This window comes from Wyeomyia smithii, chromosome 2 (genome assembly GCF_029784165.1).
Source record: "Wyeomyia smithii strain HCP4-BCI-WySm-NY-G18 chromosome 2, ASM2978416v1, whole genome shotgun sequence".
In the NCBI taxonomy this organism is placed as follows: Eukaryota; Metazoa; Arthropoda; class Insecta; order Diptera; family Culicidae; genus Wyeomyia; species Wyeomyia smithii.
This window is the reverse complement of record NC_073695.1, coordinates 108567533-108591701: the sequence shown is the minus strand read 5'-3', so window position 1 is coordinate 108591701 and position 24169 is coordinate 108567533. Positions and strand designations below refer to the sequence as shown.

At 39.7% G+C, this 24169-nt stretch overlaps 1 protein-coding gene across 1 annotated transcript in view; it reads left to right on the top strand.

The window, feature by feature from the left end:
• Positions 1 to 24169, top strand: part of LOC129719806 (uncharacterized protein DDB_G0284459-like) — a 33963-nt gene that overhangs the window by 4907 nt on the left and 4887 nt on the right. The gene's annotated exons all lie outside the window — the stretch shown is intronic.

The following is a 24169-nucleotide window of genomic DNA, read 5'->3' as shown; positions in this document are numbered from 1 at the left end:
CACAATAACTTCTAGTTATTGTTGGTTTGTTTGCCGCTTTCATTACTTAATAAACGGTTCTTCATAGTAAACGAAATTACCTCCTGCACGAATTGTAAATTTACCACGAATTATTATACCAGAAGTTTATTTAATACTCAAGTCAGGATAGCCGGTGAGATATCGAACCCCTTCGTGACGTTAGATGGTTTGAAGCAGGGAGACGGGCTGTCAAACTTATTGTTCAACATCGCATTGGAGGGCCGGCGTGCAAAGAAGTAGCAACATCATTACGAAGTCTCACATGCTTCTAGGTTTTGCGGAAGATATGGACGTCTTTGGTATCAACCGTAGAGTAGTGGAAGAGGCCTTCGGACCTTTCATTAGGAAGCTGTGAGAATAGGGCTCATCATTAACTCTGCTAAAACGAAATACATGCTGGCTTGTAAAAAGCATGATAGTCCAACGGATGTTGGTGCTGAGGATTAGATGGCGAAACTTTTGAAGTAGTTGATGGATTTATCTAGTTGGGTATATTAGTGACAAGTGACAACGAGGTTAGCCGTGAGATTAAAAGGCGGTTAGCAGCTGCAAACAGAGCCTTCTACGGATTGCGTAACCAGCTGAGGTCCCGTAGTCTGCAAACCCGTACTTAACTTGCACTCTACAAAACACTAATTCTTCCCGTGGCCCTTTACGGCCATGAAGCATGGACGTTGAAAGAGTCCGATCAGCGAGCTCTTATTTTTTTTTTAGCGTGGAATTTTGCGTTAAATCCTTGGCGGCAAACTAGAAAATGGTGTTTGGCGCAGACGCATGAGCCATGAAGTGTACCAGGTGTACAAATCGGCGGAATTAGTTCAGCGGATAGTTACGGCAGGTTGCAGTGAACTGGGCATGTAGCTAGAACGCCGGAAGAACGACCAGCGAAAACTATATTTAGCAGAAATCCCGAAGAGGCCGTCGACTTCGAGGTACGCCCCACACTCGTTGGATTGCTATCGACGAGGGTGCCCGCGAAATAGGTGTTAGGGGAGATTGCAGGATAGCATTCCAAGACCGTGTGACATGGCGACATATTGTGGACTCGGCATTGGATCGATAATCGATCTGTCGCCGTAAAAGAAGAAGAAGGAATCAGCTTCAGCATCAAATATAAGCTAATCGATGCTCGCAGCTTCAAATGGAGAGTCGACTACCTGGATGGAGCGCTAAACACGGCTCCGGCCCTCACACGTTACTATCTCACACCTTCACGAGTCATATGATTACACTAGATTGCCAGTTGAAACATGGACACTGGTTGCCTGATTAATGTTATCATCCGACAAAAGCTAAGTGGGAAGGTGCGACGCGATCATTGGCGCGTAAACCAGACTTCGGCGGCAGAGGAAATGCTTCGCCAACCCAAGCGTCTGTTCACCAAGATGGTGCGGCTCAAAACAGCATCTAATCTCCATGTCAGAATCGGCTGCTCAACCTCCTGATGTCAGCGTGGTACTCTAAACAGAGCTGAGATGATGGTTCCCGGCGGAACAGGGTGAAATCGCCCCGGAAAACAATGTGTTACAGACAACGTAAGAGATAATACGAATCGGAATAATCGAAATGAACGTAGGCAACGAGATAAGGACTACGATTTGAAACTTGAGACATGGAACTGTAAATCATTCTGCTTTTCAGGAAGCGACAGGATGATCCACGACGAGCTACATCCACGCAACTTCGAAGTCTAGTGCCGTGTCGAATAAACGTTGATCGAACAAAAAATAAAAAACTTCGAAGTCGTAGCGCTGCAGGAATTTTGTTGGACAGGAAAGAAGGCATGGAAAAGCAGGCACCGGGCGACTATTTTCTGCTAAAGTTGTGGTACCATCAACGAGCTGGGAACCACAGTACTGGGTAGGACACTCCAACGCGGGATGGGGTGGCAGCCAATCAACACAAGAATGTGCAAGTTGAGAATAACGGGCCGGTCTTTCAACTACAGCATCATCAACGAGCACTGCCCTCATAAAGGAAGGCCCGACGCGAGAAGGAAGCGTTCTACGGACAGCTGGGGCAGGTCTAACAGTAGGACGGGGCGCAATAATCGGGACAGATACTCTACACGTCGTAACTGATGATAACGGTCATCGGTGCGTAAACTTTATTCCGTGGTATGGTATTCCGAAGTACTTTCTTTCCCCGCAAAGATGTTCACAAACCCATCTGAAGATTACCCGACCAACAGACAGAAAATGAAAGTGACCACTTTCCAATCGACGGTAGGTTCTTCTCCAACATCATCATCATCAAACTTTCGACGTCATATAACACCCGCCGATGTCGAACGCCGCGACCAAATATCGAGCAACTACGGGACGCCGGGGTTGAATAGGAATACGTACAGCAGCTAGAGGCAGCGTTACCCACGGAAAAGCAACTTGGCGCAGCTACTCTTGAAGCTGGTTAGAGGATCTTCCGATCCACCATAGATAGCACAACTGTAGCGCTGCTGGGTACAATGAGCCCGAATCATAGAAATGACTGGTTTGACGACGAATACAAGCAGTTAGTCGAGAAGAAGAACGCAGTACAGGCGAGAATGCTGCAACGCTGTACGAGAGCGAACGTGGAACGATACCAGCAGGTACGGAAAAACCGAAACTGAGTTCTCCGAGGAAAGAAGCGCCAGCAAGAGGACCGAGATCGCGTGGCTGAGCATGCTCACGACACTTGGGAGTTCTACGAGAAGCAGAATAGCTCTCGTAAAGGCTACGTATCGCATACTGATATGTGCAGGAGCTGAGACGACAACCTCCTTATGGTCGAGTGTGCGGTGATCGAAAGGTGGAAGCAGCACTCCGATGAGCACCTGAGCGGCGATGCAGTAGAGCGCTAGGACGGTATTGCAACTGGTGCATGAGCAGAAGACATCAGGATTCCAGCCCCCGATCTCCTGGAGGTGGGGGGGAGATTGGTCCACAGAAAAACAATAAATCTGCTGGAGTGGACCAATTTCCCAGTGAGTTGTTGAAATACGGTGGAGAAACACTGGCTAGAGCCGTGCAGAAGCATGAGTTCTGGAGGAGTGGATGGAAGATATTGTGTGTCCCATCTACAAAAAGGGCTACAACCTGGAGTGCTGTAATTACCGGGCAATCACTGCTGAACGCCGCCTACAAGGTACTTCCGCCAAATACTCTGCCATCGACTATCAGCGTTTACGAAGCAGCTCGTGGGGCACTACCAGGCGGGATTCATAGGTGCCCGCGCAACCTCGGATCAGGTTATGAAGAAATGCCGCGAATACAACGTGTCCACACATCCTCTATTAAACGATTCCAAATCGGCCTACGACACAATCGATCGCGACCAGCTATGGCAAATTATACACTACTACAGATTTACGAACGAACTAACGCAGTTGGTCAATGCGACGTTGGATCGAGTGATATGTGTACTGGGGGCACCCTCGAGCCCCTTTGAAACTCGAAGAGGTTTAAGGCAAGGTGATGGTCCCTCGTTCCTACTGATTAATATTGCCCTGGAAGGTGTCATTAAAAGAGCGGGAATTAACACGAGTGGCACGATATTTGCACAGCGGGCAAGATGGATCGATCAGGTGGAAAATGACCTATGGACCCAGGCACACTGCAGGGCTGGCGCACTGCAGTCATGGATCGAGTGGAATGTAGACGACTTTTACGTACAGCAAAGGCCACACCACGGCTTAGGACTGTTTGGTTTCGGTACTCTAACCAATGTTTGGTTTCAGGTCATCTACACAGAAAAATAAAAATACTCAAATATGCGTATTTTTGTCGCAAATCAGCGGGAAGCGGGAAGGTCCTTTGGGGCAATCCACATACCACGTGGACAGATTTTTAACGATTTAAGCCCCCCCCTCTCCCCTTCCGTGGACAACTGTCCATATAAATTCTAAAAAAATTGTATGGACCGTGGACATTAGCCAACCCCCCCCCCTCCCCCAGCTGTCCACGTGGTATGTGAATGGTCCCTTTTAGGTAAAAGTGATTTACCTACTTTGCGGTACCTTCACGGGAGTCATCATTTAGGTAAAATTTAATACCTTGAAACATCAATATCAATATCAAAAACTTCATACAATTTTTTACCCAAAATAAGGTATTCGCATTTTATTTAGGGGCCATCCACATACCACGTGGACAGATTTTTAACGATTTTGACCCCCCCCCCTCCCCCTCCGTGGGCAACTGCCCATATAAATTCTAAAAAAAATTGTATGGACCGTGGACATTACCCATACCCCCCCCCCCCCAAAGCTGTCCACGTGGTATGTGGATGGCCCCTTAGCTGTTGCGTTGTTTTCACCAATTTTCATGCGTATTAGTTACCTAAACCAGTGAAAACATTCAGGTTTACGTAAATTTACGTTGTTTTTACGTGTTCGCTTGGTAATCTTTTGTGTGTAGAATAATTAAAAAAATAATGTATTAACAAATGCCATTTTTTATATTAATTAAACTTGTTCAGTTTTTATAGCTTCTCAGACACTGGAAATTTAACTGTAACATTTCTGGAAGAATCGAATAGGTAATGAGAATGTATTACTGAGATGTTGGGTTAAACCAAATTGTATGTGGACGACAGCGTTATTATGGGTGTGGCAGTAACTGATACATCTGCGCCTATTTATCTCAAGTTCATCACAAAGCTGAAGTTCGAAATTGAGCTGTGGCCTGGAAGAGATACATCTTTGGAAAAGCAGTACTTGCTACAGAGCAAAATAAATATTCAATAAATAATCCATTACTTAGCCGGCGGCAGTACTGAGATCAACAGCAACATGTGACAACAGTGTGTATGTCTGGAGGAAAATTTGTGTAAATAAAAGCTGCTCCCATCAACTGTTCAAGCATGACCGCATGAAGTGAATAAGTGCATAAACAGAGAATTGCTCATGACAAGTCCGTTAGTTACTAGCAGACCATTTAATAAACAGACTGTCTAAAAGAAACCAGCATATGCTGAACGGTTACTCATCCTCCTATACCGCCTCTGTCACAACAAATATGCAGATAGACACTTTGATTTACAGTTATTTACAATTAATAGTCGATTTAGCAAAGGTAAAATGGAATAGAAAACAAAACAGCAGCGGAAAGTAACGAATAATCAACGTCGGATTTTCTTCCGCTGTTGCTTTTTTGCAGCACATATACCGAGCGCATACCTCTGCACATACATATATACCTACATAAAAGCAGGGTAACGAATTAGTCTCACTCCAAATTCACGAGGTGCGGTTGTTAGAAAAGGGAGGAAAATCCAACGCAAGCATCATATTTCACACAAAATCAAACAAAAATTTAATTTAGCTGTTACAAGTCGTCCCTTCTGCCTTCGGTGTTTTTTTTTCTGCTGGTGTGTGACGGCAAGCGCTAAGCGGATGTAGATACAACGGAACCTACAACACTCACAGACTGGGATATTTCGAGGCCAGGGAGTAGAGAAAAACGACGCGTAAAACAGCAGCGGCAGCTTGGGCAAGGCGCTTGAATAAAACATGTCCCCTTTCCTCGGCCTCGGTTTTGACGGGGCACCCTATTCGGTGTATATTCGGTTGCCTTTCGCCGTACCGGCCGGCTGGGACAGCGCGACAGCAGAACGCAACGGGACTTCGCAGGCGATGATTTTGGTCGATTGAAAAAAGTGCCTTGTGCGATATTGACAGAGAGGCATAGGCAGCAGCAGCAATCGGTGAGCCGGAAAGGGCGGTAATAAATGCTTTGTTGAATATTTGATGTTGCACTGACAATCGACCGCTACCGGAGGGAAGTTGTTACTGAAAACTTGTCCGTTCGCTGATATTTCGCATTGCGAGTTAATTTTTGCCTGAACCGGAACGGTTTTAAAGCGTTTAAAAATATTATTTTACAATCTTTAAATTTGTTCAAGTTTTTCTCTAAATAGCCTTGCGGTTCAAGATTCAAAGAATCTCGAACCGCAAGGCTATTCAGAAACTTTTGATCGCATAACCTGTCAATGCGTCATACTAACACGAATTCGTGGAAATGCAGAGGTAAACTCTCAGTCCTGCAATAGCGTATGTCAAACTCAATTTTTTATGATTCTCAAGCATTAAAATTTGTTATATTGTCTCATTTATTTTTTAAAAGTAAGACGGTGAATAATTGAGAAGTTGTACACATAGTTAAAACTAATTGGAATACCAATTAGTTTCAACAGGATCTTTAAACTATTTTCTCGAATGATTCAGTCAAATAAAATTGCAAATTCCTTCAGTTTTTTTATGTGTTTGTCAGTTTCATCTAGATTTCCTATCAACTCAAGTGCGATCATTTTTATGTGAAGTTAAATATTTTCGAAACGTGTAATGTTATAATATTTTCGAAACGTGAAATTTGAAAACCGATTCATCTGAACTGATCCTTCTTACGAGGGATTTCAGTTGAAAAAAGAAGTGTTCTGTGTGTTGTCCCTTGCACGAAATTCAATCATAATAATGGTAGCATGGTATGGCATTGAATTTCAACAAGAAACATTAAGAAGTAGGTTGACACAGGGGTATTAATAGAAGGATGTCTTAATGAGAACAATAGAAATAATAACGATTTGTATAAACATATATAATGCGGTTATGCATAACATAACCAAACCGTAACATTATCTCCCCCTCGTACATCGTTGATTTCAGAATAATAATATTACTGCTGGAAGTTGCTGGAAGGGTTTTTTTTTATTGTATGATGATGATGAAACAAGTATAATTAAAGGCCAATCTGTCACAAAAATATGTGACTTCAATGTAAATTTAATTTCAATTCGTTGGCCTACTAAATAAGATGTAGTCGCACTGAATTTAAAATTTTCATGACCAGGTAGCAAACTAAGTCATTAAAACCTGTGGATGCGAAAGCCAATAATCTATCTTTGATAAAAAAGCGAAATTATTAGAACAGTACATTATAGGTTTACAATAAAAATTGACTTTCCGGATGCTGATAAAAAAAAACTAAGACAGATAATTGAGTTTGATAAATTTCTTATGGAAGGAAATTATACTAACTTACCCGCAAAAAAAAATTACGCTCTTGCGAGTGGCCTTCCGGCAGTTTCTCGGAACATTCTGCATGGCGGACTAAAACATGCGTGTAGGCATATTTTTGAGTTCTTCCTCGTTTTATTTATCAATCTTCCACAGTTTTCACGGCAAAATAGTTGGAGTAGATATTGAGCTTCTGGTTTTTTTAGAAGCGGATACACCAACGATATTTAGCCGCTCCACCTCTTTTTAGAGTGCTGGGATGACGCCAGATCCTGCCAAAACACAGCGTTTTCTCCCTTATAACATTTCTTGATGAACTACGCAACTTCCGGCAGGCACTTCGTGCTATAAATACCCATGGCCACGACCAGTCCGGGCGGAGGAAGAGCGGCGAGAACTCGGTGTGTGGAACGAACTTTACCTCGCAGCTAACTTTCCTCGCTGGGGAAGTAAAATACGAAGTACTCTGCCAGTCGTTACCATCCAGAGTGAGATAGGTCGCGTCGTCCATTACCAACGCTACCGGTGACTCGAATTGACCATCTTTTTCAGCCGCTGCCGCTGAAATAGAAACTGGTGGCCAAACCCGAGCAAGAAAGCTTAACGAGCAAGTCACAGGGACAGAGTACAACAGCTCTATTTTGATGGACGATGAAACATACGTTAGAATGGACTTTGGACACATCCCGGGTCGGAAATTTTGCTTTGCTAACCGTAAGGGGAATGCTCCAGGTAGGTTCAAATTTGTTTTCGCGGATAAATTCGCCCGCAAGTTGATGATTTGGCAGGCCATCTGTAGCTGTGGAAAGAAGACAAAAGTTTTCATCACTGGAGCAACCATGAATGGACAAGTTTACGAGGAAAAGTGTATTAAGAAGATATTGACGTGGGACTACGTCTTTCTTCACTATACTAAGGTACATTCTGTGAAAACTGGATTGAACCTGTAACGTTTTTGGTTTGCGGAATGGAAGATTTTAGATGCTAATAGCGCTCAAACAACTGTTCCGATTTCAATAGTTAATATACCGTTAGAAAGCTGAAATATACAAGATTTGTAAAACATGATAATTTTAGTTACCATTTTCTTATTATTCCGTGAAAATTGCGGAAAAGATTGAAGGTCGAATATCCACATACATTTTTCATACGATTGGTATATTTCCCTAACGCAGACTTCAAAAACATAGACGAAATGATTTCATGCATTCAATTCCAGCCAATTGGCATCGTATTCATCATCCAACGTAAGCGACGAAGAAAAAAAGCAGATATGGTTCCACGTGATTGGTGCTTCCCCCAATCACCCAAGTTCCCCACACTGAGTGACGGTATAAAAGGACATTCTGTGTTGAGAGAAGATCTTTCCCTGGTAGACCGTCAAGGCGAACAGTTCGGCTTCCCTTCGATCTGTGTTAGACCCCACCAGTGGTAATCTAATTCAGACATCGTTGTTGGAATACAGCCCGAAATTGGACGTGAACGACACTGGGACCATTGAAAGACTTGGAAGCCGTTTGGGTGCTGCCGATAGTGTAGGTATAGTGTGTCGTATATCAAGCGTGTGTGTCTGAGTAGCGTGTGGGTATATGTATGGGTGTGTGAATAGCGTGTGTGTATGTGTGAGTGGCGTGTGTGTGTATGTGTAAGTAACGTGTGTGTGTATGTGTAAGTAACGTGTGTGTACGTGTAAGTAACGTGTGTGTGTATGTATGTGTGTGTGAGTGTATGTGCGTTTGTGTATGTGTGTGTGCATGTGTGTGTGCATGTATGTGTGTGTGCATGTATGTGTGTGTGAGAAGTGTGTGTGTGAGTAGTCTGTGTGTGTGAGTAGTGTGTGTGTGAGTAGTGTGTGTGTGTGAGTAGTGTGTGTGTGTGTGTGTGTGAGTAGTGTGTGTGTGTGAGTAGTGTGTGTGTGTGTGAGAGAGTAGTGTGTGTGTGAGTAGTGCGTGTGTGTGTGTGTGTGTGAGTAAGTAGAGTGTGTGTGTGTGTGTGAGTAGTGTGTGTGTGTGAGAGTAGTGTGTCTGAGTAGTGTGTGTGTGTGAGTAAGTAGTGTGTGTGTAAGTAGTGTGTGTTTAAGTAGTGTGTGTGTTTGAGTAGTGTGTGTGTGTGTGAGTAGTGTGTGTGTGTATAGCGTGTGTGTATTACGTGTATGTGTGTAAGCAGTGTGTATGTGTGTATTTCGTGTATATGTGTATGTGTGTATGTGTTTATAACATGTGTGTGCAAAAATGCATTTATCCGAGGTTAATATATTTATGACAGAATACTTGTATAGGCAACAAGTTAATTATTTTTCCAATTAGTACTTCAATTGGTATTTCTATGATAGTGACCATAATTTTATGCTAGTTATTTTCAGCACTGAGCGTGTTTTGCGTTTATTTGTAACATGGGACTAACCAAAATCCATATTTTTCTAATCAATTTAGCAACAAAAAGCTATTTCTTGCGATTTTTTAAGAGCACTGGGTATGTGAAGAATTTTCTGAGGTTTAAGCAAAAAGTGATGAGAAATTACATGGGACTGTTATGCATTTATGGGCAGTTCATGTGGGTATTGGTATTTGTAGGCTGTGGTTTATGACAGGTGTATGTGGTTTTTTGTGAAATGTTCATGGATTATTGTGTATGGTATTTGTACGTTTGGTGTGTGTTATATACTATGGCTATGGCAGAATTAAACCTTTACACCCACCATAGTCCCACGGCAAGCCTACGTTTGTGCACTGAAGCACATACCCTTTAACTTTATTTGCCTTTCATCCAGTCACACGGTGGCCCCATGAAGTTCTGGCCCGATCTAGCCACTACGCCTGGGATGTATTAGAATACTACAAGCAGAATAATATTGATGTTATCGAAAAAAGGATTAATCCACAAAACTGCCCACAGTTTTGTCCCATCGAAAGGTATTGGGCAATAGTCAAGCGTAAATTGAAGAAGTGTGGCAAATCAATCAAAACATCATCTGATGTGGTGAAGTGGTGGAAAAAATGGCCGATGCGGTTGATGGTGCCACTGTACAGAAATTGATGGGAGGTATTCGACGAGAAGTTCGAGATTTCATCAGAACACCAGACAAATATTTTTTCTTGTATTGTTTCCTTTAATTTTAATAAAAACCTTACGAAAACACATTTTTATCAATTGTGTGCGTTATTTTCTCATAGATAAATCGGAAATTGTATGCGGCCAAATTCTGAATGAAACAATCCTTATTATGCAAAAGGTGGAAAGGCATGCGGCTGCTCATCGATCCACCGCAAGCCACAGTGATGGCATCCATTAAGTACATCTCGCAGGTTCTGATCAGCATTTTGAAACAAATTTTCGTTTTTTTGCTGTTAATGACTAGCGTCCAGTAGCCACTGAGGGTTTGAATCTGGACAAAATTTCAAATGCCGCTTCCTTCCTACGTCCCATATCGCCGATTTTCCCAAGTATTTCCTCCTATATGCTTGAAGTACTGTGTGGAAGTCTCATGGCTCCGTGGGGACTCTGGCTACCACATTGGAAGCGATTCAAAAAAGCGCCTGCTTTCCATGCTAGGAGCGATTAAATTATCATCTTGTTGGTGCTTCCACGGAAACCGAAAGCACCGGTGGTACTCGGGATTTAAAACAACAGTACCACGTTGGTCCTCCTACAATAAAGTTGCATTGGTTGCGAGCCTTGCGGCCGATTCTTCAACATAAGCAACATCAAAGTGCACAGCCGTCACCTAGGATGCACCGATGATGACAAGCAGAAATTTCACGCGCAGCTGAGGCACGAATACAATCGCTGTTCAACACCCGCTTAGGACTCGCTTAGACATTAGTATGACGACCAACGGATCGGATTTTAAGGTAATGGACGAATTAGTCTACCTTGACTCATTGGTAGCTTCGGCCAATGATACCAGTTGTGAGCTTTGGAGGCCTATTATCAACCAAATTGCTGAAAAAGAGTCAGCGAGCATTCGATATTTTTGAACGAAAGGTGTTAAGAACGATCTTCGGCGGGTTGCATTGAAGTTGTCTTGTAACCAATAATTGTGAATTATTATTATGTTTTATTATAAAAAAAGTTTATCACAAAAAACAGCATTCATTCAGTTTGATACCAATACGTAGTTTTAGCAGATTTTAATTCGTTCCGATTTAGCAGCAGTAAATCGTCGTATGACATCATCATAATCAATAGAGAGTGGTTTGCAATTGACAACAAAGCCAATCCAATCAATCGATTAAGGATTAAGGATGCGGATGTCACTCTTCTGAAGGTGAAGGTGTCATCCACCTGAACAAGTCTCAATCAAAAATATTATAATATGCAGAGAAATGCTACTTCGGTTTTCAAAATATTGCGAAATTCTGGTTCGAATCTGTTACTGACACATCAAACCACGTCACTATTTGACGTGTAAATGCTTCTTGCGTGAAATATCATACTGCAATAAAACCGTTTGGAAAAACAAATAAAGCTAAACCGCCACGAAACTCACGATAACGTATCACCGATGAGATTCCTGCGTTCGGTAGAACCTTGTTATGTTAATTTTTCGTGTACCTCACGTAAGTAAAACCCTCAGTCAGCTGATAAGGGTGCAGTTATATTGTCTCAAAAATTAAGAAACCATTAGCGATGAAATTCTCTTCTTCTGAACTTGATTTCGAATTAATTCGGCCTATTTCGAATACATGCACAATACACCGGGACACTGTTATATGGGGAAAAAACGATGGTGTAATTTTTTCGCTCCCATGCACTTTTCGTGTTCCTTATGGGTCCTAAAACAACCGTGTAACTTTTCAGATCGATCGGTAGAACTATATTTTTTAAGTTTCCATACGATTTTATATGAGAAAATCCACTTAGGCATGCTGCAGCAGTATAGTATATAGTAAAATTCAATAGTGAGCCGTTCGTTAGACATTCGATCAGTTTGGGGCGAATAACTTTTTCTACAAGCATCGTAGCCCCTTACGGTCTTCAGAAGAGTTTTTCCCAGGAAAATTTCCTACAAATTTCATGTATTGATATATTTTCAGGAGCAAACTGGACATCTTTAGAGAATAAGTTTTGGAAAAGTGGATTTTTCCATATAAAATCGTATGGAAACATTAAAAATCGGGCGCAAAAATATAGTTCCACCGATCGATCTGAAAAATTACACGGTTGTTTTAGGACCCATAAGGAGCACGAAAAGTGCATGGGAGCTAGAATTTATTTTTCGTCCCACCCTAATGCACAATCATAGGATGATGCAGGCAAACTTTTGCTACTCATAAAATACACGATCTAATTGTACACGCTATTTGTAAGACCAGTACCGGCGGTTGTTTCGTGGTACGGTAGGGTTGTAGTAATAAATCACCGCTACCACAGCTGCTATCCTAGAAGCTATCCAATATCAAGTATTCACGCTTCCACCTGAGGCAATAAAGTATACCGACCACATACGACTGACCTTTAGCAGTATGTGGAGAATTTAGTGAAAATGCTCGTTTTGGGTTTTGCAGTTGATTTGAATATATAAAAACTTATTATATTCAAACACGTTTTTCTCTTATAATATTAAAGTGATGTGATGCTTAAGAATTTCACTGTCATATAAGCTTGAGATCAAAATGAAGAAGTATATTGAATTTAGTGTACCTATTAGACTGAGACACTGGTGTTATTTTCTCGCTCCAATGCACTTTTTGAGTACCTTATGGCTCCTATACTGCCGTTCCACGTATAATTATCCTAACGTGCATAAGGTTTGTGTGTAATATGGGACAGCTATGCTTGGAACGTCAGTATAACTATTGTGTATTTTCAGATTGGTCAGCGAAACCCTAATTTCACGCCAAATTTGTTAAGTTTCCATAGGATTTTATATACATATATTCTCAAAAAGTTGCTTAGTGTTACGTTATTTCTTATTATGGATTTGTTTAATTGCATCATAACATGCATCGTCCTCTTTCTCTTGTGCTTGGAAGATATCTCGTGTAGTTCCGCTTACTAAAACCGACAATCAGGCTTTTTTTCTCCTTAGAGAAATACTACCGTGTAGGAGATTATTTTTCACTGCGAGGACAAAAGCTCTCACACTGGTAAGCAAAGCGACGCACTTGCTTGGAGAGAGCACCTAATTGTGTGTATCTGAGGAGCATACAAAAAACACCGCGGTGGAATCTGGAATACCTCTTCGGAGAGATAATAAACTGGTGTGATTTCTCACACAAAAGAACGGTACGCTTAATAACTACACAACAGAGCTCACTACAGTGTTTTTACTGTATGTCTCTTAAGCAAACATCAAATGAGGGGAAAATGTAGGTAGGTAAGTATATTACGTTGTTTGCTTTGCATCTCGAAACTGAGAAAAATATATCCAGTCGCCCATCCTCGAATGCTATGGAATTTATCTCAGCAGTGTTCACTGCGGCTAGCTCTGTGGATTTTCACCAAAGTGATTCTTGTGTTGCTCAGCTTTGATGTAAGCAGCAAGTACGTAAGATTTTTGCGAGCAACAGAAACACAGCACAAAACAGAAAGAAAAGTGTAGTGTCAAAAAACTTGCTACACGTAACGCTCATGCTGTACAAGAAGTAAACAATCACTCTGTTCTTCTCATATATTGAGGAGAATACCAAGTCTGCCGACAATCCTTCCAATGACTCTTATAATCGTTCAATCAGTGTGCTTCCTGCTCTATAGACAGAGCATGTTGTTGGCATGAATGTTAGTTGCGAAACAACTGCCTATTCAATGCAGAACCAATCATTATGTACTGCTGTTTCTCTCTGAATATCGTAAATACGGCCCTTTACTATCCCCCTTATGAAACTAAAAACGCGACAGTTGTTGCGCATTGGATCGAATGCTTTTCACGATTTTGATACTTCTGAATTTCAGCAAATCATTTGACTCTATAAGCCATAATCTGTTTTGTATGAAATCGAAAAATATGTTTTCGCTTGAAAATGGCGCTAGCGAACTAGTTTTCTCATAACTTTCGGATCGATTTGAATCTGTAGAGTTTGATAATGCTAAGTCTGACTAGTCTGATATTTCAAGTCTAATTTTCGAAATTTTTGAACGATCTTCCAGAACAATTCACGCACTATCAGTGAATAAATACTAAAATATGAGAAAAACAAAAACAGAGACGACCAATTAACTCTTAAAGTATATTTATACATGATATTTGTCAGAAATTTTTCTGCAAAAAAACTTTTCTGGAGGCCGTAAGACGCTAGAATGCTTGTAGAAAAAGTTATTTACCTCAAACTGGATTGAATATAAATTGAACCGTTCGTTGGATACACAAACCAATTACCGTTTCACGATGACGTGAGAATTTTTTTCAATTCATAATCGGACAGCCTTCTGCTCTTACTTTCACGGGAACATTGTTATTCCCTAAGATGATTTTGCTTTAATTTTGCAACATAAGATAATTCGTAAAGAGTCTAAATGCGAGGTCACTCTTCTTCGATTGGTGGTGGTGTTTTCTTGGCCTAATCTTCTCCCTCGCTGTGTAATTTAGCGATGCTTGTTTGACGATGTTGTTTGTTCTTACTACGCTCATTAAGAATTAACATCAAAAACCAAATCAAATATCGCAGCCTCAAAAAAGGCTGCAATCTTGATGTTTCCAGGAATTTTCTGTATGTATTTTATTATAGTCAATTGGTAGTTAATAATGAAGATAATGTAAAATAGTTCATTTGATTTCAATTTTTGATGATTTATTAGGGATTAAGCAGATAGTTCGAGTTGGAATCAGTTTTTACATAGTGTGAAACATGTACACTACTGTTAATTATTTTATTTTATTTCTACGTACAAAGAGTCGGTTTTATTTCTCAAATCACGTGTGATAAGTCCGTGAAACACATTCTACTTAGCTGCTGAAAAAAAAGTCTGCCAAGTACAGCGATACCCGTAAAGAGCTTCTATAACCTGTGAACAACTATATAAATAAGATGTCTCTCTCTATAGCTACAAGTACATTCACTGTCAGTACATACATTTACCGTGCGCATTGCGCTGCTATATGTATAGCGATGTCGAGAGTTTACCGTCTAATAGTTGGATAACGTTGCACTGTGGCCGAGATTGCGGAGTGCAAGGGGGTGGTACGCGAACCGAGCACCATTCAATTCACTCGTACTCACATCGAAGAGCTAACAAACAAAAAAAAGTGAGAGGTTAGGAGAGAAAACACATAAATTCAAACACTTTATGTTGAATAGTAGTCTCGGTGGCGCCCGGACCGCATTATTATGTATGTACATTCCTTTCACCAGCGCTCAGTTGAATGCACTGAAGATTTGAGAAAATGTTTTCCGTTGTCGAGCGTGGAAAGTTTCTCAATCATGCCGAGCAGGGAGTAACAGTTTTGATTTTGTCCGCCACAGCACTTCACCTTCACTCCTGTGTGCTATCAGATCCAGTAATCGAAAGATATTTGCCCGAAAACCCTTTCAAAAGTCAGGTCGCATTATATGCTCTCGTCTCCTTTGACATCAATTTACCCCGAACCTCTCCAATGCCGATTTGCCGCTACCACCAGGCTGCCGGCTGCGGTGGCAGCGACGAAACGTGGAAAGCTTAAACCAAACCGCATGTTATATCTCAGCTTCTCGGAGCGGCTCCGACCAGCAAAGGCATCTTTACGGTTCACAGGACCGTGCGACTAGCTTGGACTCGGGACTGCTGCTGTGTGCTGTGGTTTGGTGAGAGGTGGCAAAACGGCTGACAGTGCCAAGCATCCAAGTACATGTCAGGAAACTTGAAACGTTTGCAATTTGGCGTTCCTCTCGACGTGGGATTGCCGTCTTGCTCGGGATAACGCAAAGATTCACGTTGGGTCGGTTTGCTATGGTTCGGTTGGCCGCCGATTCGTGGCCGCGGGCTTGGATGACAGTTTGCAACAGCTGAAATTGGAGTATTATTAATTGAAATTGATGCAACGAATTAAGGGGAAACTGATCATCGATCTGATTCGTGTTTGTAAATATTCTACCAAAGCAATAAATTACTCTATTTAGAAGTCCAACGTATATTAATTGTGGAAATTGATTCTATCGAACAAACTAACTTTCGTATCATAGATCAATTATTAACCAACTTCATATTAAACATCTTAATTCATTGATAACTTTTGATCAGAAGATTTGCACAAATTAGGTACTTTTTCAACATTCTACTCAAAGTTACCTCTGTAACCAGTTTTGTTAAGAATGTTCGAAAATTTCCTTCTAAATTCAAATTCAAAGGGAATTATTTTGCCGACCATATGATCTGTTTTTTCCCTAGTTGGTGTCTGTATCAAACTATCATGCTGATTTACTCAGAGAAGCTGTAGTATTGACACTTTGAAAGCAAAAACAAACGTTTATATCAAGTGTTGTAAATATTATTCGTTTGAGATTTTTTTAAGATTGATTTTTTTTATATTGCGGCATGCAGTTTTATATAAAAAATGAAATAATAGTTTGTCCTGTCCTGTCCTACGTTTTAGTTGAGTGTATCTAGCTGTTTAGGTTATCACTAATTGATAAAAAGTTCGAATTCGCTTTTTAACATAATTATGCTCACTTCAGTATTTTGTAGTGTGACTTTTGGTTTTAATGACAGCTGTAAATCGCTTTGCATAGAATCCACAAAAGTTTAGCGACAAGAAACAGGTAGCGCAGTACACGAATCACGAATTATGGACCATTAATGTGTTTCATTTTCTGATTTGGCTTATAAATCATATATATAATATCAAAATATTTGCTTCAATTATTTGCAAGAAATATGTTTGCTGTTGTATTTGCAAAACAAAAAAAATAAGTAAACATTTGCTTCCGCTACTGAGCGAATATTTGCTTGATTTTTTTATTTGTTTATACTAAAATTTGGTATGAGCAAACTACAGCAAATGGGTACAAGTGTGACATTTCACATGATATGTTTAGATTCTTTACGAAGCATTTCAATCTGCTTTTGAAGTTTACAAGTAACGAGAAACTGTTTTGTTTTTTTTTTTGTTGTATCGTCAAAGAATATTTAAATTCAACGTGCCAGTCATTCTTCGTTTACCCTGTAGAAAGAATTTATTATTTCATTTCTTTTTCACGAACGGAATATAATTTTATAATTGCAAGCTTGTTCACTTAATACGTTGAAATTTGCTTATAATTGATGTTGAAATATGTATTGTACGGAATCCTGTTTTTTATCAATAAAGATTCCGTTTCCGAAAGGGTGTGGAAATTGGCTGTGTTAAGGTGAATCGGGACGGTGGCTTTTTTTTGTACAATTTTCAGGTTAGGTTTCATGTCACTTGACGATTTTGAGCGTAAAAATCTCAGCTTCCATTTAATAAATAGGGCTCGAATTGCTACTCTATGCATGTGTCGGTAGTGCAAACAAACCATCAAAGTTTTACACTTGTAATCTTAATGATTTTCGAGAAAATTACCTTGTAAAATTTGGACAAAATTCGAGCACGGAGTTTCCTTAAACCTTAATGAGCAGGAAGTTTTGATACAAAGTCGACACCAGTGTTGCGATTGGAGTGCGAAAATAAAACCTTCTTCACACTCCTGCCGGAGCACGAGCAGCATGCTATGTTTTCCAAATCATATTTGCACACTTTGGTGAAGCTCCTGAAAGCTCACGGCTCCAGCCGGAGCGCGACTAGCAAAAGCAACACTCCGGTTACTCTTTTATATTCAACGCTCCGACGTGATATTTATCACGCCGGAGTGCACCTATATGAGCAATGATTGCATTTGGGCGCAAAAGTAATTTGCACCACATGTTTAATACAATGTACCTATGCTATCATACGATAGTTTGCGCCAAATGCTGCGTATGAGGTATCTCTTTTGCAATGAATTGTCGGCTTTTTGCTTAGATAACTGGAAATTATTGAAAGGTTAGACCAGGCATGGGGAAAACACAGCACACCAAAGCGCGTGGGGCCCATCTGCTAACAAACACACCACGCAGGGCTATTCGTATTACCCTCCGTCGCTAGCTAAAGACAAAACACTGGAGAGCCATTCGTGAACACGCGAGCCGAGGGTTTTTAACTTCGCCACATGAGGCAACCGAGGGCTCGCAGTTTGGAGGAACACACAAGCATTGGTCGCCACGACGAGATCGACAATGGTATATTATTGGAAAGCTTGACGGTAGTCATCGCACGCAACCACCTGCAATTTTTTCTCATATGTATTTTAGTAAACATGATGCGTTTGAGAAAACACGCGTGAGCAAGCGGGCTTCGGAGGGCTCGCGAATTCGGAAACACTCAGACCTGTGTTTGCCGAAGCTTCTGAAGGGCTGTTTTATTTAGAACACTGTGGGGTGGGTTTCCGTGAATAAAAAAAAAGTAATACATTACAATCCGTTTTGGGTTTGGTCCAGTTGGCTCCGTTCGGTCCGGTTCGGACCGGTTTTTTCGAACTACAGTTTAATGACAAATCAAACAATGTCTGATATGCATGTTAGAAACAGTTTGATGTAATGAAAGGAATGCAAAACAAGTTTTGTTGTAAAATTTGAAAGACTTCCTCAAACCGTTTTTTTTTTTGTCGAAGGGTAAGTGCCCCGGAACTCCGGCAGCGGTTTCTCCCTCAGATTGTCTACAGCATTCTAATGCAAAGTGTGACTCATTACCAGATAGAAAATTGTATAACCTAAAAAACCTGACGGAGAAACCGCAGCCGGAGTTGTTCCATATATCGTTTATATTACAAAAAAAAAAAAAAATCAGAAAATGTTCTCCATGTTTTTGCACAGTGGTAGAATCGTGTCCGCTGTAGTACACTCTTTGACCATGCGTCAAATATTTGTCACTTTTTGACAGATAAAATTTTCACAGATTTTTAGAAAATTATTTGACAAACTTATTACACTAAGAAAATATTTATCGCTGGTTCGTTCCTCGGTTGATTGATTATCAAAAAATATCGTTGTCGAAAAAAACGCATGTATCCATGACTGTTCACCAAGAGAAAATTTGCCTGTTTGTCATTTACGAGTTTTTACAACTATGTCAAAGAAAATAATCTTCGTTCTTCTGTCTTGCTGCTGTGGTAAATATTCAAAGTATTTGGTCAATACTTTTTTATACTAAAAATCCAACGAAAAGCAGCGTGATACAGCGCAAGCACATCACTCTGCTTCCTGCCTAAAAAATGGAGAATCGCGACGCTGGATATTTCCGGTGAAGGCGTTAAAGAAATAAAAGAACGAAACAACCTAACAATAAACCTCTGAATCACACACACATTACGCGATTGATTATGTCAGAGATGATCTGCATGAAGTGTCCAGCTAGTAGCGCTGAGGAACAAACTTATCAATGCTGAATGAATTAAGCGCAATAATTAAACATGTTTACAAATTTTTCACAACAATAAATAATATAATTATATTTTAGTATTTTTTTTTTCATTTCTCGGACCCTTACTTAAATGCATTTGAATGATGTTGACTTCTGATATTAGAGTGCTTTTTAGTTGGGTGACGGCCTAGCGAACACCCAACGAGCGAATCACCACTGTATATGAGAAATTCCATTAATATGGCCCAATTTATTAGTTTTTTAAAATTGTTATTTTTGATTTGGCTGAAACTTGCCACTTACAGACATGTAATTGCATTTTTAGTTTTCAGGGGAAAAACTTTAAACTTTGATCAGAGTTTACCATTTGTTCTTCAGATTTTGAAATAAAAACTGTTAAACACGCTATACAGCTTGTGCAAATAAGGTTTGTAATTAGTTGGTCAAAGTTTGAATTTCGTTTATCGAGGTAGATGCTTATTTTTCGCCGCTGGAAGTATGCCAAGATTACATAACAGACTATTCAAAGTAAAAACAAAAACCCAGCCTCTTCTGCTTCTTATAACGTGGTATCTATATAGCTCTGTGAATAAATAAATATTCCCGTTCAATCATTGATTTTATTGTCATAAAAGTAATTAATGATAAGGAACATTACTATTAAGTCCTATCCCACCAGTTTCGATTGCAATTTCATTCGCGAAAAGGAAAACTAATCGCAGCAAACACAAGCTGTGTGACGCTCCGTGGAGCGCTCCGGAGCGATGCATATGCCTGCAGCTCACGTCGGAGTGCGAGGCGGTCGGAGTGGCTGCTATGATGCTCCACGTGCGCGCGGAGCAAATGAAATAGAAATCCAGCGTGTGCATGGGTTGCTTGGAGTAAACTCCACTGTGTGTATAGCTGATAATACGCACTCAGGAGGGCCCGCCAAGCAGTTGGAGCGAGTGAGCTTTGCAACACTGGTCGACACTGCATCTACTTCCGATTCCTGTCGTTTGCGATGGTTATATGGCTTTCTGGCGTGGGTGCACGGCTCCCGTGAATGAACACTGGTTCTTTGAGCGCACTAAAAGAGATGACAACCGAAAGGAATCTTCACATAGAAGTCATTGTGAGCCCATGAGCCGTCCATATGAGTCGGTTCACAGTGTTGAGTGAGCGGTTCAGATCCGCTCTGCAAAAAGCAGTTACAAAAAGACAAATCAACAACGAGTTTCCAAGAAAATATAAAGTTTGGAACATTCAGGGCAATATTTCCGAGTGGCACACAAATTATGCAAGTGAAAACTAGATTCAGTATTTTTGCTAGGGAGATTATTTTCTAAAAATAATTCGCATCGTGTAATAGCACAACAAATATATGAGCAATTCTCGCTGAAACTAGGCCACTAGGTGCACAAGGTCTTTCAAATTTGATATAAATGCACATAGTTATTAGAAATAGAGAAAAAATGATGATGCCATTTTTGTTTGATCGAATTTGTTGACCCCTTGGTCACCAAGGGGCGAAACAGTTTTCAGAAAAGTTGAAATTTTAGCAATTCTTGATGTATTATTTGAGCTATATCTCTAGAATTCGTAATGTAAAGTACTACAAGTAGCACTCTTCTGTAAAGAGGAATGATCGGGCTTTCATTTGAAGTGATCAGAATTTAGGCCGCCATCTTGAATTTGGCCGCCATCTTGGATTATATCAGAAAAATGAAATTTTGATCGTGTTTGCAACTACCGATTTTCGATCTGAGACCAGAATTGGAAAGCTGAGAAAAAATCCTATAAGATGCAAGAAAAAAATTTGGTGAGCATCAGTGTTAACCCATCAAATATAGCCATTTTCCAAGCTGAGTTTCAAAATATTCATCGTACATCGCGCGATCAACGTAGTAACCTGTCTATTGAGACCAAGTGGATGCACATGTTATGTCCATATATGTCCATATATCATAATCGATTGATGCTACAACGAGTACGCCACTACTAGGTTTTTTAATACTGAGCAGTTCCACAAAATATGTCCCAGTTTTAATATTTTATTCAAATTGTCATTTTGAATTTGGCTGAAACTCTGCATAGACGTTTCTATAGGGTAAAGACGCCATTCTGTGCTACTGGTTTAATATTTTGCAACACGACTCATTTTTGAGAAGCTATCGAAAAATGCTATTTTGGGAACTTATTGATGATTACAAACATTTTCAGGGTCAAAACGGTTTTTTTGATTGGTATGACGTCTTCTATAAAGTTGTAGTTAATATTTTTGTCCCTCCGAAAAAATATACACTTAAAAATTATTATTTTTTTCTTGAAAAAAGGCAAGAGAAAAATAAAAATTTATCGTCAGGTTTCAGCTTTTATCGCCCGGGAGACCAATGAAGACATTGAGACCTAATCTTTTGCAGGAAGATAATCTGCATTATGAAAAACCATCATGCAAAACTTCAACGCTCTAGGACATCATTTACCTCCCGGGCGATAATAGGTAAAATCTGACGATAATAGAGCCGATATCTATCCAAAAGGCTCATTTTTTTAAAATCTATTTTTTTTATAAGAACTACAAAAAATTACTGAAACAATGCAACCAAAAAAAAAAGTTATAGAGTGTATATTTTTTTCGGAAAGACAAAAGTATTATCTACAACTTTATCGAAGACGTCATACCGATCAAACAAACCGTTATGGCCCTAAAAATATTTGTAATCATAAATACCTTCCCAAATAAGCATTTTCAGTAGCTTCTCAAAAATGAGTCGTGCTCCAAAAAATTAATCCATAGAATGAAATGACATTTTTTGTCTATAGAAACGTCTATGCAAGGTTTCAGCCAAATTAAATATGACAATTCGAATAAAATATTAAATCTGGGACTTATTTTGTGGAACTGCTCAGTAATAAAAAACCTATCGCTTTGTTAGTATAACACATGCTAGTGTTGTACTCATTATTCTCACTAAACTTAAAAAAAACAATAGTGGCGTACTAGTTGTAGCATCAATCGATTATGATATATGGACATATATGGACGTAACATGTGCATCTACTTGGTCTCAGTAGACAGGTTACTACGTTGATCGCGCGATGTACGATGAACATTTTGAAACTCAGCTTGGAAAATGGCTATAATTGATGGATTAACACTGATACTCACCAAATTTTTTTCTTACATCTTATAGGATTTTTTCTCAGCTTTCCAATTCTGGTTTCAGATCGAAAATCTGTAGTTGCGAACACGGTCAAAATTGCATTTTTCTGATATAATCCAAGATGGCGGCCAAATTCAAGATGGCGGCCTAAATTCTGATTACTTCAAATGAAAGCCCGATCATTCCTCTTTACAGAAGAGTGCTACTTGCAGTACTTTACATTACGAATTCTAGAGATATAGCTCAAATAATACATCAAGAATTGCTAAAATTTCAACTTTTCTGAAAACTGTTTCGCCCCTTGGTGACCAAGGGGTCAACAAATTCGATAAAAAAAATGGTATTATCATTTTTTCTCTATTTCTAATAACTATGTGCATTTATATCAAATTTGAAAGACCTTGTGCACCTAGTGGCCTAGTTTCAGTGAGAATTGCTCATATTTAGCACAAAATTAGCAAAGAGGCTTTGTTATCTTTTAGGCAAACAGGATTCTGTGCTAATATTTGCTATAGTGTAATAGCATAGCAAATGTGTTTTCCCGAAGAAAAATATTAGGCTAATAAATTTCATGAGAAATATGCCAAATATTTGCTCCGTGTAATGTCCGCTTTACACTACACCACGTATATTTTAGACCGCCATCATGCAGCTTCACTCATCTCAGTGGCATGTCCTCCTCAGCGTACGAAATCATGACCTCACCATGTGTTTTGATGCAACCACGTTGATTTGTAATGCTTGGTAAACAGTTGATTTTATTATGAGGCAGTGGCAACTATATTGCCATCAACAATTTTCGTTTTTTTTCTGATTGATAATTATTAGCTATGACCAGAAATCAGAAATAACAACAAAAAATAGATGAATTTATTAGTTAACTGACCCAACAATGTTGTAGGTCTTACATACTACTGACAGCCTTTTGATCCAAGCAGAACTATTTTGGACTTATCCGTTTATAAAACATTACGTTATGTTTCTTTGAGGCCATGTGAAATAGGACGTTTTGTCAGCAATACACGAGTTTGAACTTTTCTTTGCATCTTAGAGCATGGTTCATCGTTTTGGTAGAGCACATCATTGTTACCAGTAATTGTTTGTCAGGTTTTCCATGATTTATGAACCTTTTAATTAAATTGCGCCACTACTCAAAAATAAAACATATATCAAAAATAAAATATATAACAGGTGAAAACGAAAATTTTGTATTTTTTTCACTGTTGTCGAATAAGGTAAAAACCCAAAGAAATAATGTACATTGGAGACAGGTCTGAACCGGCTTTCTGACGAAGCATTTTCATGATTCCGAAACAAAAGCGTTGTATTCACGTTGATTTTTCGACCAGTCCACTGTTTGCAGTTCATTGCTCTCCAGTTATTTTTGTACACCAAGGAACCTTAAAACCCCAAAGAAATCTTCAATTGGACTACACTGAGGTAGACTCGTTGGGTTGCGTATATTGGGTACAAATTGGGTTAAATGGTTTTTCAGGAACGTTTATGTTTCTTGTTGTTATAATATGATTAAGGGTTTTTTTGCCTAAAACACATACCTTCCATTGGTATGGTGTTTGTGAAGAAACGGAATCAAAATTTTCTTCAAACATTCGTTCGATTCTTGATTGATAGCCAAACTACTGAAATTGAACCATGATTTAGACAATAACAACAAAA